The sequence below is a fragment of the Oncorhynchus kisutch genome, unplaced genomic scaffold (genome assembly GCF_002021735.2).
Source record: "Oncorhynchus kisutch isolate 150728-3 unplaced genomic scaffold, Okis_V2 Okis03b-Okis08b_hom, whole genome shotgun sequence".
NCBI lineage: Eukaryota > Metazoa > Chordata > Actinopteri > Salmoniformes > Salmonidae > Oncorhynchus > Oncorhynchus kisutch.
Window position 1 is genome coordinate 12,807,500 of NW_022261980.1, and position 15,695 is coordinate 12,823,194.

Below are 15,695 nucleotides of genomic sequence, written 5' to 3' on the forward strand. Positions count from 1 at the left end.
GTTGGGTCTTGTGTTGGGCTGATGGAGTTGGGTCTTGTGTAGGGCCGGAGTTGGGCCGATGGAGTTGGGTCTTGTGTTGGGCCGATGGAGTTGGGCCGATGGAGTTGGGTCTTGTGCTGGGCCGATGGAGTTGGGTCTTGTGTTGGGCCGATGGAGTTGGGTCTTGTGTAGGGCCGGAGTTGGGCCGATGGAGTTGGGTCTTGTGTTGGGCCGATGGAGTTGGGTCTTGTGTAGGGCCGGAGTTGGGCCGATGGAGTTGGGTCTTGTGCTGGGCCGATGGAGTTGGGTCTTGTGTTGGGCCGATGGAGTTGGGCCGATGGAGTTGGGTCTTGTGCTGGGCCGATGGAGTTGGGTCTTGTGTTGGGCCGATGGAGTTGGGTCTTGTGTTGGGCCGATGGAGTTGGGTCTTGTGTAGGGCCGGAGTTGGGCCGATGGAGTTGGGTCTTGTGCTGGGCCGATGGAGTTGGGTCTTGTGCTGGGCCGATGGAGTTGGGTCTTGTGTTGGGCCGATGGAGTTGGGTCTTGTGTTTGGTCTTGTGTTGGGCCGATGGAGTTGGGTCTTGTGCTGGGCCGATGGAGTTAGGTCTTGTGCTGGGCCGATGGAGTTAGGTCTTGTGCTGGGCCGATGGAGTTAGGTCTTGTGCTGGGCCGATGGAGTTGGGTCTTGTGTTAGGCCGATGGAGTTGGGTCTTGTGTTGGGCCGATGGAGTTAGGTCTTGTGCTGGGCCGATGGAGTTGGGTCTTGTGCTGGGCCGATGGAGTTGGGTCTTGTGTTGGGCCGATGGAGTTGGGTCTTGTGTTGGGCCGATGGAGTTGGGTCTTGTGTTGGGCCGATGGAGTTGGGTCTTGTGTTGGGCCGATGGAGTTGGGTCTTGTGTTGGGCCGATGGAGTTGGGTCTTGTGCTGGGCCGATGGAGTTGGGTCTTGTGTAGGGCCGGAGTTGGGCCGATGGAGTTGGGTCTTGTGTTGGGCCGATGGAGTTGGGTCTTGTGTTGGGCCGATGGAGTTGGGTCTTGTGTTGGGCCGATGGAGTTGGGTCTTGTGCTGGGCCGATGGAGTTGGGTCTTGTGTTGGGCCGATGGAGTTGGGTCTTGTGTTTGGTCTTGTGTTGGGCCGATGGAGTTGGGTCTTGTGCTGGGCCGATGGAGTTAGGTCTTGTGCTGGGCCGATGGAGTTAGGTCTTGTGCTGGGCCGATGGAGTTAGGTCTTGTGCTGGGCCGATGGAGTTGGGTCTTGTGCTGGGCTGATGGAGTTGGGTCTTGTGTTAGGCCGATGGAGTTGGGTCTTGTGTTGGGCCGATGGAGTTGGGTCTTGTGCTGGGCCGATGGAGTTGGGTCTTGTGTTGGGCCGATGGAGTTGGGTCTTGTGTTGGGCTGATGGAGTTGGGTCTTTTGTTGGGCTGAGGTCCTATAACCAACCTGAGTGAACTCTCTACTCTCATCACTGTAGGGTCAGGTTCATCATAACCAACCTGAGTGAACTCTACTCTCACCACTGTAGAGTCAGGTTCATCATAACCATCCTGAGTGAACTCTCTCTACTCTCACCACTGTAAAGTCAGGTTCATCATAACCAACCTGAGTGAACTCTCTACTCTCACCACTGTGGAGTCAGGTTCATCATAACCATCCTGAGTGAACTCTCTCTACTCTCACCACTGTAAAGTCAGGTTCATCATAACCAACCTGAGTAAACTCTCTACTCTCACCACTGTGGAGTCAGGTTCATCATAACCAACCTGAGTGAACTCTCTACTCTCACCACTGTAGAGAGAGAGAGAGAGAGGGAAGGGAGTGATAGAGAGAGAGGGCTAGAGAGGGAAGGGAGTGATAGAGAGAGAGAGAGAGAGGGAAGGGAGTAATAGAGAGAGAGGGCTAGAGAGGGAAGGGAGTGATAGAGAGAGGGCTAGAGAGGGAAGGGAGTGATAGAGAGAGGGCTAGAGAGGGAAGGACGTGAGAGAGAGAGAGAGAGAGAGAGAGAGGGAAGGGAGTGATAGAGAGAGAGGGCTAGAGAGGGAAGGACGTGAGAGAGGGAAGGGAGTGATAGAGAGAGAGGGCTAGAGAGGGAAGGGAGTGATAGAGAGGGAAGGGAGTGATAGACAGAGAGAGAGGGAAGGGAGTGATAGAGAGAGGGAGAGAGAGGGAAGGGAGTGATAGAGAGAGAGAGAGAGAGAGAGGGAAGGGAGTGATAGAGAGAGAGCGAGAGGGCTAGAGAGGGAAGGGAGTGATAGAGAGAGGGCTAGAGAGGAAAGGGAGTAATAGAGAGAGAGGGCTAGAGAGGGAAGGGAGTGATAGAGAGGGAAGGGAGTAATAGAGAGAGAGAGAGAGAGAGAGAGAGAGAGAGAGAGAGAGAGGGAAGGGAGTGATAGAGAGAGAGAGAGGGCTAGAGAGGGAAGGGTGATAGAGAGGGAAGGGAGTGATAGAGAGAGAGAGGGAAGGGAATGATAGAGAGAGAGGGCTAGAGAGGGAAGGGAGTGATAGAGAGAGGGCTAGAGAGGGAAGGGAGTGTCTGTCCCCTCCTCCTGTCTGTCCCCTCCGCCTGTCTGTCCCCTCCGCCTGTCTGTCCCCTCCGCCTGTCTGTCCCCTCCTCCTGTCTGTCCCCTCCTCCTGTCTGTCCCCTCTGCCTGTCTGTCCCCTCTGCCTGTCTGTCCCCTCTGCCTGTCTGTCCACTCCTCCTGTCTGTCCCCTCTGCCTGTCTGTCTCCTCCTGTCTGTCCCCTCCTCCTGTCTGTCCCCTCCTCCTGTCTGTCCCCTCCGCCTGTCTGTCCCCTCTGCCTGTCTGTCCCCTCCTCCTGTCTGTCCCCTTCTCCTGTCTGTCCCCTCCACCTGTCTGTCTCCTCCTCCTGTCTGTCCCCTCCGCCTGTCTGTCCCCTCCTCCTGTCTGTCTCCTCCGCCTGTCTGTCTCCTCCGCCTGTCTGTCCCCTCTGCCTGTCTGTCCCCTCTGCCTGTCTGTCCCCTTTGCCTGTCTGTCCCCTCTGCCTGTCTGTCCCCTCTGCCTGTCTGTCCCCTCCGCCTGTTTGTCCCCTCCGCCTATCTGTCCCCTCAGCCTGTCTGTCCCCTCTGCCTGCCTGTCCCCTCCGCCTGTCTGTCCCCTCTGCCTGTCTGTCCCCTCTTCCTGTCTGTCCCCTCCGCCTGTCTGTCCCCTCCGCCTGTCTGTCCCCTCTGCCTGTCTGTCCCCTCTGCCTGTCTGTCCCCCTGTCCACAGTCTCCTCCCGCCATGTCCCCCTTATGCTCACGTCTCCTTACAACTGATGAAACTAGACACACAATGGTGGAGCGTCACAAAGCGTCCGTGGGACATGGGAGCGCCACCCAGGAACTCTCTAAAGGGGATTTGGTCAAAGCCCTCTTCTCTCTGTGAGAGTCAGTCACACACAGGCCCACTTCCTCTCTCTGTAACCAGAGCCCTCTGTGTGAGAAGCATCCGATTCACATTCAAATCCTACACTTGAGATCATGACCACCAGACCACCATTGCTCCACATTTTTTAAGTTGTACTCGTTGGGTATTGAGTTTCATTTGAACAATTGCCTGACCTTGGCGGGCTTACTACCTCTGAACATGCCTGGCTAGCCAGAGAGAGAAGAGGATTGGTTCCTTCCCAAGGGTCTAGTTCCTCTCAAGGTTTCTTTCTTCCTATAGGTTTTTTCTCCACTGTTATCCTAGACTGGCTATTTAGGGTGGTCAGGTCCATGTTGAGGCTGGTTCTTTAGGGTGGTCAGGTCCATGTTGAGGCTGGTTCTTTAGGGTGGTCAGGTCCATGTTGAGGCTGGTTCTTTAGGGTGGTCAGGTCCATGTTGAGGCTGGTTCTTTACGGTGGTCAGGTCCATGTTGAGGCTGGTTCTTTAGGGTGGTCAGGTCCATGTTGAGACTGGTTCTTTAGGGTGGTCAGGTCCATGTTGAGGCTGGTTCTTTAGGGTGGTCAGGTCCATGTTGAGACTGGCTATTTAGGGTGGTCAGGTCCATGTTGAGGCTGGTTCTTTAGGGTGGTCAGGTCCATGTTGAGGCTGGTTCTTTAGGGTGGTCAGGTCCATGTTGAGGCTGGTTCTTTAGGGTGGTCAGGTCCATGTTGAGACTGGCTATTTAGGGTGGTCAGGTCCATGTTGAGGCTGGTTCTTTAGGGTGGTCAGGTCCATGTTGAGGCTGGTTCTTTAGGGTGGTCAGGTCCATGTTGAGACTGGCTATTTAGGGTGGTCAGGTCCATGTTGAGGCTGGTTCTTTAGGGTGGTCAGGTCCATGTTGAGGCTGGTTCTTTAGGGTGGTCAGGTCCATGTTGAGGCTGGTTCTTTAGGGTGGTCAGGTCCATGTTGAGGCTGGTTCTTTAGGGTGGTCAGGTCCATGTTGAGGCTGGTTCTTTAGGGTGGTCAGGTCCATGTTGAGGCTGGTTCTTTAGGGTGGTCAGGTCTATGTTGAGGCTGGTTCTTTAGGGTGGTCAGGTCCATGTTGAGACTGGCTATTTAGGGTGGTCAGGTCCATGTTGAGGCTGGTTCTTTAGGGTGGTCAGGTCCATGTTGAGGCTGGTTCTTTAGGGTGGTCAGGTCCATGTTGAGGCTGGTTCTTTAGGGTGGTCAGGTCCATGTTGAGGCTGGTTCTTTAGGGTGGTCAGGTTCATGTTGAGGCTGGTTCTTTAGGGTGGTCAGGTCCATGTTGAGGCTGGTTCTTTAGGGTGGTCAGGTCCATGTTGAGGCTGGTTCTTTAGGGTGGTCAGGTCCATGTTGAGGCTGGTTCTTTAGGGTGGTCAGGTCTATGTTGAGGCTGGTTCTTTAGGGTGGTCAGGTCCATGTTGAGGCTGGTTCTTTAGGGTGGTCAGGTCCATGTTGAGGCTGGTTCTTTAGGGTGGTCAGGTCCATGTTGAGGCTGGTTCTTTAGGGTGGTCAGGTCCATGTTGAGGCTGGTTCTTTAGGGGGTTCAGGTCCATGTTGAGGCTGGTTCTTTAGGGTGGTCAGGTCCATGTTGAGGCTGGTTCTTTAGGGTGGTCAGGTCCATGTTGAGGCTGGTTCTTTAGGGTGGTCAGGTCCATGTTGAGGCTGGTTCTTTAGGGTGGTCAGGTCCATGTTGAGGCTGGTTCTTTAGGGTGGTCAGGTCCATGTTGAGGCTGGTTCTTTAGGGTGGTCAGGTCTATGTTGAGGCTGGTTCTTTAGGGTGGTCAGGTCCATGTTGAGACTGGCTATTTAGGGTGGTCAGGTCCATGTTGAGGCTGGTTCTTTAGGGTGGTCAGGTCCATGTTGAGGCTGGTTCTTTAGGGTGGTCAGGTCCATGTTGAGGCTGGTTCTTTAGGGTGGTCAGGTCCATGTTGAGGCTGGTTCTTTAGGGTGGTCAGGTCCATGTTGAGGCTGGTTCTTTAGGGTGGTCAGGTTCATGTTGAGGCTGGTTCTTTAGGGTGGTCAGGTCCATGTTGAGGCTGGTTCTTTAGGGTGGTCAGGTCCATGTTGAGGCTGGTTCTTTAGGGTGGTCAGGTCCATGTTGAGGCTGGTTCTTTAGGGTGGTCAGGTCTATGTTGAGGCTGGTTCTTTAGGGTGGTCAGGTCCATGTTGAGGCTGGTTCTTTAGGGTGGTCAGGTCCATGTTGAGGCTGGTTCTTTAGGGTGGTCAGGTCCATGTTGAGGCTGGTTCTTTAGGGTGGTCAGGTCCATGTTGAGGCTGGTTCTTTAGGGTGGTCAGGTCCATGTTGAGGCTGGTTCTTTAGGGTGGTCAGGTCCATGTTGAGGCTGGTTCTTTAGGGTGGTCAGGTCTATGTTGAGGCTGGTTCTTTAGGGTGGTCAGGTCCATGTTGAGACTGGCTATTTAGGGTGGTCAGGTCCATGTTGAGGCTGGTTCTTTAGGGTGGTCAGGTCCATGTTGAGGCTGGTTCTTTAGGGTGGTCAGGTCCATGTTGAGGCTGGTTCTTTAGGGTGGTCAGGTCCATGTTGAGGCTGGTTCTTTAGGGTGGTCAGGTCCATGTTGAGGCTGGTTCTTTAGGGTGGTCAGGTTCATGTTGAGGCTGGTTCTTTAGGGTGGTCAGGTCCATGTTGAGGCTGGTTCTTTAGGGTGGTCAGGTCCATGTTGAGGCTGGTTCTTTAGGGTGGTCAGGTCCATGTTGAGGCTGGTTCTTTAGGGTGGTCAGGTCTATGTTGAGGCTGGTTCTTTAGGGTGGTCAGGTCCATGTTGAGGCTGGTTCTTTAGGGTGGTCAGGTCCATGTTGAGGCTGGTTCTTTAGGGTGGTCAGGTCCATGTTGAGGCTGGTTCTTTAGGGTGGTCAGGTCCATGTTGAGGCTGGTTCTTTAGGGGGTTCAGGTCCATGTTGAGGCTGGTTCTTTAGGGTGGTCAGGTCCATGTTGAGGCTGGTTCTTTAGGGTGGTCAGGTCCATGTTGAGGCTGGTTCTTTAGGGTGGTCAGGTCCATGTTGAGGCTGGTTCTTTAGGGTGGTCAGGTCCATGTTGAGGCTGGTTCTTTAGGGTGGTCAGGTCCATGTTGAGGCTGGTTCTTTAGGGTGGTCAGGTCTATGTTGAGGCTGGTTCTTTAGGGTGGTCAGGTCCATGTTGAGACTGGCTATTTAGGGTGGTCAGGTCCATGTTGAGGCTGGTTCTTTAGGGTGGTCAGGTCCATGTTGAGGCTGGTTCTTTAGGGTGGTCAGGTCCATGTTGAGGCTGGTTCTTTAGGGTGGTCAGGTCCATGTTGAGGCTGGTTCTTTAGGGTGGTCAGGTTCATGTTGAGGCTGGTTCTTTAGGGTGGTCAGGTCCATGTTGAGGCTGGTTCTTTAGGGTGGTCAGGTCCATGTTGAGGCTGGTTCTTTAGGGTGGTCAGGTCCATGTTGAGGCTGGTTCTTTAGGGTGGTCAGGTCTATGTTGAGGCTGGTTCTTTAGGGTGGTCAGGTCCATGTTGAGGCTGGTTCTTTAGGGTGGTCAGGTCCATGTTGAGGCTGGTTCTTTAGGGTGGTCAGGTCCATGTTGAGGCTGGTTCTTTAGGGTGGTCAGGTCCATGTTGAGGCTGGTTCTTTAGGGTGGTTCAGGTCCATGTTGAGGCTGGTTCTTTAGGGTGGTCAGGTCCATGTTGAGGCTGGTTCTTTAGGGTGGTCAGGTCCATGTTGGGTGGTTCTTTAGGGTGGTCAGGTCCATGTTGAGGCTGGTTCTTTAGGGTGGTCAGGTCCATGTTGAGGCTGGTTCTTTAGGGTGGTCAGGTCCATGTTGAGGCTGGTTCTTTAGGGTGGTCAGGTCCATGTTGAGGCTGGTTCTTTAGGGTGGTCAGGTCCATGTTGAGGCTGGTTCTTTAGGGTGGTCAGGTCCATGTTGAGGCTGGTTCTTTAGGGTGGTCAGGTCCATGTTGAGGCTGGTTCTTTAGGGTGGTCAGGTCCATGTTGAGGCTGGTTCTTTAGGGTGGTCAGGTCCATGTTGAGGCTGGTTCTTTAGGGTGGTCAGGTTCATGTTGAGGCTGGTTCTTTAGGGTGGTCAGGTCCATGTTGAGGCTGGTTCTTTAGGGTGGTCAGGTCTATGTTGAGGCTGGTTCTTTAGGGTGGTCAGGTCCATGTTGAGGCTGGTTCTTTAGGGTGGTCAGGTCCATGTTGAGGCTGGTTCTTTAGGGTGGTCAGGTCCATGTTGAGGCTGGTTCTTTAGGGTGGTCAGGTCCATGTTGAGGCTGGTTCTTTAGGGTGGTCAGGTCCATGTTGAGGCTGGTTCTTTAGGGTGGTCAGGTCCATGTTGAGGCTGGTTATTTAGGGTGGTCAGGTCCATGTTGAGGCTGGTTATTTAGGGTGGTCAGGTCCATGTTGAGGCTGGTTCTTTAGGGTGGTCAGGTCCATGTTGAGGCTGGCTATTTAGGGTGGTCAGGTCCATGTTGAGGCTGGTTCTTTAGGGTGGTCAGGTCCATGTTGAGGCTGGTTCTTTAGGGTGGTCAGGTCCATGTTGAGGCTGGTTCTTTAGGGTGGTCAGGTCCATGTTGAGGCTGGTTCTTTAGGGGGTTCAGGTCCATGTTGAGGCTGGTTCTTTAGGGTGGTCAGGTCCATGTTGAGGCTGGTTCTTTAGGGTGGTCAGGTCCATGTTGAGGCTGGTTCTTTAGGGTGGTCAGGTCCATGTTGAGGCTGGTTCTTTAGGGTGGTCAGGTCCATGTTGAGGCTGGTTCTTTACGGTGGTCAGGTCCATGTTGAGGCTGGTTCTTTAGGGTGGTCAGGTCTATGTTGAGGCTGGTTCTTTAGGGTGGTCAGGTCCATGTTGAGGCTGGTTCTTTAGGGTGGTCAGGTCCATGTTGAGGCTGGTTCTTTAGGGTGGTCAGGTCCATGTTGAGGCTGGTTCTTTAGGGTGGTCAGGTCCATGTTGAGGCTGGTTCTTTAGGGTGGTCAGGTCCATGTTGAGGCTGGTTCTTTAGGGTGGTCAGGTCCATGTTGAGGCTGGTTCTTTAGGGTGGTCAGGTCCATGTTGAGGCTGGTTTTTTAGGGTGTTCAGGTCCATGTTGAGGCTGGCTCTTTAGGGTGGTCAGGTCCATGTTGAGGCTGGTTCTTTACGGTGGTCAGGTCCATGTTGAGGCTGGTTCTTTAGGGTGGTCAGGTCCATGTTGAGGCTGGTTCTTTAGGGTGGTCAGGTCCATGTTGAGGCTGGTTCTTTAGGGTGGTCAGGTTCATGTTGAGGCTGGTTCTTTAGGGTGCTCAGGTCCATGTTGAGGCTGGTTCTTTAGGGTGGTCAGGTCCATGTTGAGGCTGGTTCTTTAGGGTGGTCAGGTCCATGTTGAGGCTGGTTCTTTAGGGTGGTCAGGTTCATGTTGAGGCTGGTTCTTTAGGGTGGTCAGGTCCATGTTGAGGCTGGTTCTTTAGGGTGGTCAGGTCCATGTTGAGGCTGGTTCTTTAGGGTGGTCAGGTTCATGTTGAGGCTGGTTCTTTAGGGTGGTCAGGTCCATGTTGAGGCTGGTTCTTTAGGGTGGTCAGGTCCATGTTGAGGCTGGTTCTTTAGGGTGGTCAGGTCCATGTTGAGGCTGGTTCTTTAGGGTGTTCAGGTCCGTGTTGAAGCTGGTTCTTTAGGGTGGTCAGGTCCATGTTGAGGCCGGTTCTTTAGGGTGTTCAGGTCCATGTTGAGACTGGTTCTTTAGGGTGGTCAGGTCCATGTTGAGGCTGGTTCTTTAGGGTGGTCAGGTCCATGTTGAGGCTGGTTCTTTAGGGGGTTCAGGTCCATTTTGAGGCTGGTTCTTTAGGGTGGTCAGGTTCATGTTGAGGCTGGTTCTTTAGGGTGGTCAGGTCCATGTTGAGGCTGGTTCTTTAGGGTGGTCAGGTTCATGTTGAGGCTGGTTCTTTCGGGTGGTCAGGTCCATGTTGAGGCTGGTTCTTTAGGGTGGTCAGGTCCATGTTGAGGCTGGTTCTTTAGGGTGGTCAGGTCCATGTTGAGGCTGGTTCTTTAGGGTGGTCAGGTCCATGTTGAGGCTGGTTCTTTAGGGTGGTCAGGTCCATGTTGAGGCTGGTTCTTTTGGGTGGTCAGGTCCATGTTGAGGTCGGCTCTTTAGAGTGTTCAGGTCCATTCAGGTCCCCCCCCCACCTCTCTCCCCCTCCTCTGTCTCTTTTCCCCCTCTACCCCCCATCTATCTCCCCCTCCTCTCTCTCTCTCTCTCTCTCTCTCTCTCTCTCTCTCTCTCTAACTCTCTCTCAATTCAATTGAATTCAAGGGGGTTTATTGGCATGGGTAATGTGTTAACATTGCAAAAGCAAGTGAGGTAGATAACAACATGCAAAAGTGAAAAACAATAATAATGAACAGTAAACATCAAATTCACAGAAATATGTGTCTCTAATATGGTCATACATTGGGCAGGAGGTTAGGAAGTGCAGCTCAGTTTCCACCTCATTTTGTGGGCAGTGTGAACATAGCCTGTCTTCTCTTGAGAGCCAGGTCTGCCTACAGCGGCCTTTCTCAATAGCAAGGCTATGCTCCCTGAGTCTGTACATACTCAAATCTTTCCTTAGGTTTGGGTCAGTCACAGTGGTCAGGTATTCTGCCACTGTGTACTCTCTGTTTAGGGTCAAATAACATTCTAGTTTGCTCTGTTTAAAAAAAAAAATATTTCCAGTGTATCAAGTAACCTCTCTCCTCTCGCCAAATCGTTGATATATATATGTTGTAGAAGGTGGGGCTTAAGCTGCGTCCCTGTCTCACCCAACTCTCTCTCACACTGCATGGTGCACAGTAATAATATAATGGACTGACATATTGAACACATGAGGGCGCTGTCGAGGCAGTAGATGAGTTGTTACCGGTAGGAATAGCTGTAGACGTTTCAGATATGCAACACTATCAGGTGTAAAAAATAAAATCTCAAGTGCCTTAAATGTAACATTTAGAAACACATTTAGCCTAGATTTAAAACAAAAACACGTTCCTATGGCTTGTGATACAAATTATATTTGATTTGTTGAATGTTTACTTTTCCAAAATTAGGCATACTGAATTTATAGTCTGGGCCCTATAGGCGATCTATCAAAATTCACAAATTATTAGCACATTTAACCATACTTTCCCACTGGATGTTAAAGTGGTTTACAAAACATGTCCACCTAAGTGGAAATATTGCACCGCCTCAGAACCCGGGTCCATCTCTGTCCTCGCGCCTCTAACTTACCTGCCAGCCCTGCATATATTATGCAAATGAGCAGGAGCGGCTGGTGCCTATCCAAGGAGCAAGGATGCTCCTCCGGAATAACCCGAATGGAAAAAGAGAGAGAAGGAGAGGAAATCTGTGAGGAGGAAATTATCCACATGGTATCAGAAAAAATGTATCGATGGTGCAGCTAAATTCCATTTTACCTGGCGGGGGAGAAAGCGATTCCACTGACCGTGGGTTGTATGAATCACGAATGGATCCTAATTTAATTTTGAGCAGGAAAAGATTTTTGCATTTTTTATCGTTCTATTTCATTCTAATTTATCAAGGTAAATCCCGTGTTCATTTTTGAAGTGGCTTAGCCTCCTGTCCTACTCTTTGAATAATCTACATAGACTATTCATGTTTATATATTTTGTTTTATTTGTGGTCATTTTTTTCTCTCAGTTTCTTACCATTTAATCATTCATTTGCATTACAAGTTTTGTTGTTGCAGGAATACAACTATCCAAATGTTTTCTATATCATAGATGCAGAATATTGTAATGCACTTTTATGGACGCTATATTTGCGCACCTGTTATATGTGTAGAACTGTACTTACTTTGTCGGTGATTCTTCTCACATTCTGATATTCTGATGTCGTATTATCGATTTATTCATTATAATCATTTCGATCACTCATCACTTCCATTTATTGTTTTACTCATTTATTTCAGCGCACATTTCGTGGGGCCTAGACGCAGTGAATATAACAAACTGGCATGATAAGTGAGTTTCATAAATCATGTATAATTAATTTGTAATATAATGTGTTATTATTATTTTTATTATGTTATAATTAAAAAACAATGAAGACGTTATTACACTGTCATTTTGAGATTATTTTCATTGCGAATGTATTGAGTGTTGTGGTTATTGTCTGAGTTGTAGTCACACAGTAGACATTTTCAGCCTCGGATTCTGTTGATGTCAGAGAAAAGGTCCTAGTCTTTTTGCGCCGCGGTTCTTTTTCCTGACCAACACAAGTGCTGATTACCTGCTAGGAACAAACCTTTCCTTGTTCTCTCTTTCTCCCAACAGCAAAAGCAGCAGTATAATGCTGGCGAAATGGGATACCGCTTCCCAAAGAGGACAGGTAGGAGAGCGGAGCCGCTGTTTTGAAACGCAGCATTGATAGAGCACGTTAAATATGTCAGGCACAGCCACCAGAAATCACAACTAATGACCCTGAGCTTTTCATTCACAGAAAAATACAGAAATTATACCTGGATATCTTTCAGTACACAAAGACCCCAAGCTCGTTTTGTAGTGTCTGTGCATTAGATTAAATTGGAGGAAATATGTACAAATATTTATCTACTTGTATTACCGTTTTTTAATATAAAATACATGTTATTTATGTTGTAACATTACTAGTGTACCTATGGTCAAGTAGAACAAAATGCATGCAATTTGTACATGATCTGTACACTTCATTAGAGTCACAAGATGTCTTACCCATATCTACAAACTACATCCATTAGATAACATGTTCCATAACAGTGTTTCTCTGTGAGAAACCATAGTTTAGGTTAGTAAACAATGTAAAAAAACTCACACTAGCTGGGGTCACACAGTTTAGTTCTCATACTGTCCCTTGGTCCTAATGACCATTTATTTCCAATCCAAACTCAGCTACATCCCAAGAGCCCAACGTTTAGTTCTCATACTGTCCCTTGGTCCTAATGACCATTTATTTCCAATCCAAACTCAGCTACATCCCAAGAGCCCAACGTTTAGTTCTCATACTGTCCCTTGGTCCTAATGACCATTTATTTCCAATCCAAACTCAGCTACATCCCAAGAGCCCAACGTTTAGTTCTCATACTGTCCCTTGGTCCTAATGACCATTTATTTCCAATCCAAACTCAGCTACATCCCAAGAGCCCAACGTTTAGTTCTCATACTGTCCCTTGGTCCTAATGACCATTTATTTCCAATCCAAACTCAGCTACATCCCAAGAGCCCAACGTTTAGTTCTCATACTGTCCCTTGGTCCTAATGACCATTTATTTCCAATCCAAACTCAGCTACATCCCAAGAGCCCAACGTTTAGTTCTCATACTGTCCCTTGGTCCTAATGACCATTTATTTCCAATCCAAACTCAGCTACATCCCAAGAGCCCAACGTTTCGTTCTCATACTGTCCCTTGGTCCTAATGACCATTTATTTCCAATCCAAACTCAGCTACATCCCAAGAGCCCAACGTTTAGTTCTCATACTGTCCCTTGGTCCTAATGACCATTTATTTCCAATCCAAACTCAGCTACATCCCAAGAGCCCAACGTTTAGTTCTCATACTGTCCCTTGGTCCTAATGACCATTTATTTCCAATCCAAACTCAGCTACATCCCAAGAGCCCAACGTTTAGTTCTCATACTGTCCCTTGGTCCTAATGACCATTTATTTCCAATCCAAACTCAGCTACATCCCAAGAGCCCAACGTTTAGTTCTCATACTGTCCCTTGGTCCTAATGACCATTTATTTCCAATCCAAACTCAGCTACATCCCAAGAGCCCAACGTGCAGCTGTTCCATCTGTTCTATAATCTGTAGTTCCTGTTCTAACAAGCAATGTCTCAGTTTGATGACATCACGTGTTCCCTAATTGAGTTGCAACATGATAACTGCATGTTGGTTGAGAGTCATTACGAGGAGACAGATACATCTGCTGTTGTACGATCAGTAATTCTCACTCAGCTCTCTGTTCACAATGATGTTCCTAATAATCACTGGTTAATAATGCAAACGCAGCTCAGCCAGCCCCTCCTCTCCCCTCTCTCCTCTCTCCTCTCTCCTCTCTCCTCTCTCCTCTCTCCTCTCTCCTCTCTGTGCCTTTGTCCCTGGTCTGGGCTGGTCTGGGCTGGGAGATGAAAGCAGAGGTTGGAGGGCTCAGGTGTCTGGGCTGGGGCTGAGGCTGGGTAGAAGCTGGGGATGGGGGTAGAGGTGGAGGCTGGGGATAGGGATGGGGTGGATGCTGGGGCTGGGGATAGGGATGGGGTGGAGGCTGTGGCTCGGGCTGGGTAGAAGCTGGGGAAGGGGTAGAGGTGGAGGCTGTGGCTGGGGCTGGGTAGAAGATGGGGAAGGGGTAGAGGTGGAGGCTGTGCTGGGGATAGGGATGGGGTGGAGGCTGGGTAGAAGCTGGGGTTGGGGATGGGGTAGAGGTGGAGGCTGTGCTGGGGATAGGGATGGGGTGGAGGCTGGGTAGAAGCTGGGGTTGGGGATGGGGTAGAGGTGGAGGCTGTTCTGGGGATAGGGATGGGGTGGAGGCTGGGTAGAAGATGGGGATGGGGTAGAGGTGGAGGCTGAGGCTGGGTAGAAGATCGGGTTGGGGACGGGGTAGAGTTGGAGGTGGAGGCTGGGTAGAAGATGGGGATGGGGTAGAGGTGGAGGCTGGGGATAGGGATGGGGTGGAGGTTGAAGCTGGGTAGAAGCTGGGGATGGGGTAGAGGTGGAGGCTGGGGCTGTGACTGGGGAGAAGCTGGGGATAGGGATGGGGTGGAGGCTGGGTAGAAGATGGGGATGGGGTAGAGGTGGAGGCTGGGGATAGGGATGGGGTGGAGGCTGAGGCTGAGGCTGGGTAGAAGTTGGGGATAGGGATGGGGTGGAGGCTGGGGCTGGGGATAGGGATGGGGTGGAGGCTGAAGCTGGGTAGAAGCTGGGGCTGGGGACAGGGTAGAGATGGAGGCTGGGGCTGAGGCTGGTTAGAAGCGTGAAAATACTTTAAAGTACTACTTAAGTCATTTTTTGGAATATGTAGTTGTTATTGGGGGTGGATGACAGTTCTCTTCTCTCATCTCTACTCATTCTAGAATTCTTCTACCTGAAATTCTGTAACTCTTCATCATAACATTGTAGATGATTGATTTGAAGCCAACATTCTCTCAGTAGAGGGGCTTCTACTCATTCTAGAATTCTTCTACCTGGAATTCTGTATCTCTTTATGAAATCACTCCAGACTCTGATTTGGCACCAACGTAGCCTACTGTAAATCTTAGAGGAATTTTGTGAAACCAAAACGTACAATTGTACTATAAAGCGTTTCGATGTCAAACATTTAATCAACTCAGTATTAAATCTGTCACCTGAGAGCATGGCTATTCGTTATTAAACTCAGGGAACTTTAACACGGTTAATTAAAGTGAATCAGCTTCTGTTACAAAGAGCTTAGTTTTGGTTTTCTGGGAATGACCCATTCTTCACTCTCTCAAACACCGACTAGACTCTTCATATGTAAATGATAACATTTCATATATTTGGTCAGGACTAGACTCTTTCAGACAGCTGCTGAGTCTGGTGAGCAGGACTCTGGTCAAGTCAGGACTAGACTCTTTCAGACAGCTGCTGAGTCTGGCGAGCAGGACTCTGGTCAAGTCAGGACTAGACTCTTTCAGACAGCTGCTGAGTCTGGCGAGCAGGACTCTGGTCAAGTCAGGACTAGACTCTTTCAGACAGCTGCTGAGTCTGGCGAGCAGGACTCTGGTCAAGTCAGGACTAGACTCTTTCAGACAGCTGCTGAGTCTGGCGAGCAGGACTCTGGTCAAGTCAGGACTAGACTCTTTCAGACAGCTGCTGAGTCTGGCGAGCAGGACTCTGGTCAAGTCAGGACTAGACTCTTTCAGACAGCTGCTGAGTCTGGCGAGCAGGACTCTGGTCAAGTCAGGACTAGACTCTTTCAGACAGCTGCTGAGTCTGGCGAGCAGGACTCTGGTCAAGTCAGGACTAGACTCTTTCAGACAGCTGCTGAGTCTGGCGAGCAGGACTCTGGTCAAGTCAGGACTAGACTCTTTCAGACAGCTGCTGAGTCTGGCGAGCAGGACTCTGGTCAAGTCAGGACTAGACTCTTTCAGACAGCTGCTGAGTCTGGCGAGCAGGACTCTGGTCAAGTCACGACTAGACTCTTCCAGACAGCTGCTGAGTCTGGCGAGCAGGACTCTGGTCAAGTCAGGACTAGACTCTTTCAGACAGCTGCTGAGTCTGGCGAGCAGGACTCTGGTCAAGTCAGGACTAGACTCTTTCAGACAGCTGCTGAGTCTGGCGAGCAGGACTCTGGTCAAGTCAGGACTAGACTCTTTCAGACAGCTGCTGAGTCTGGCGAGCAGGA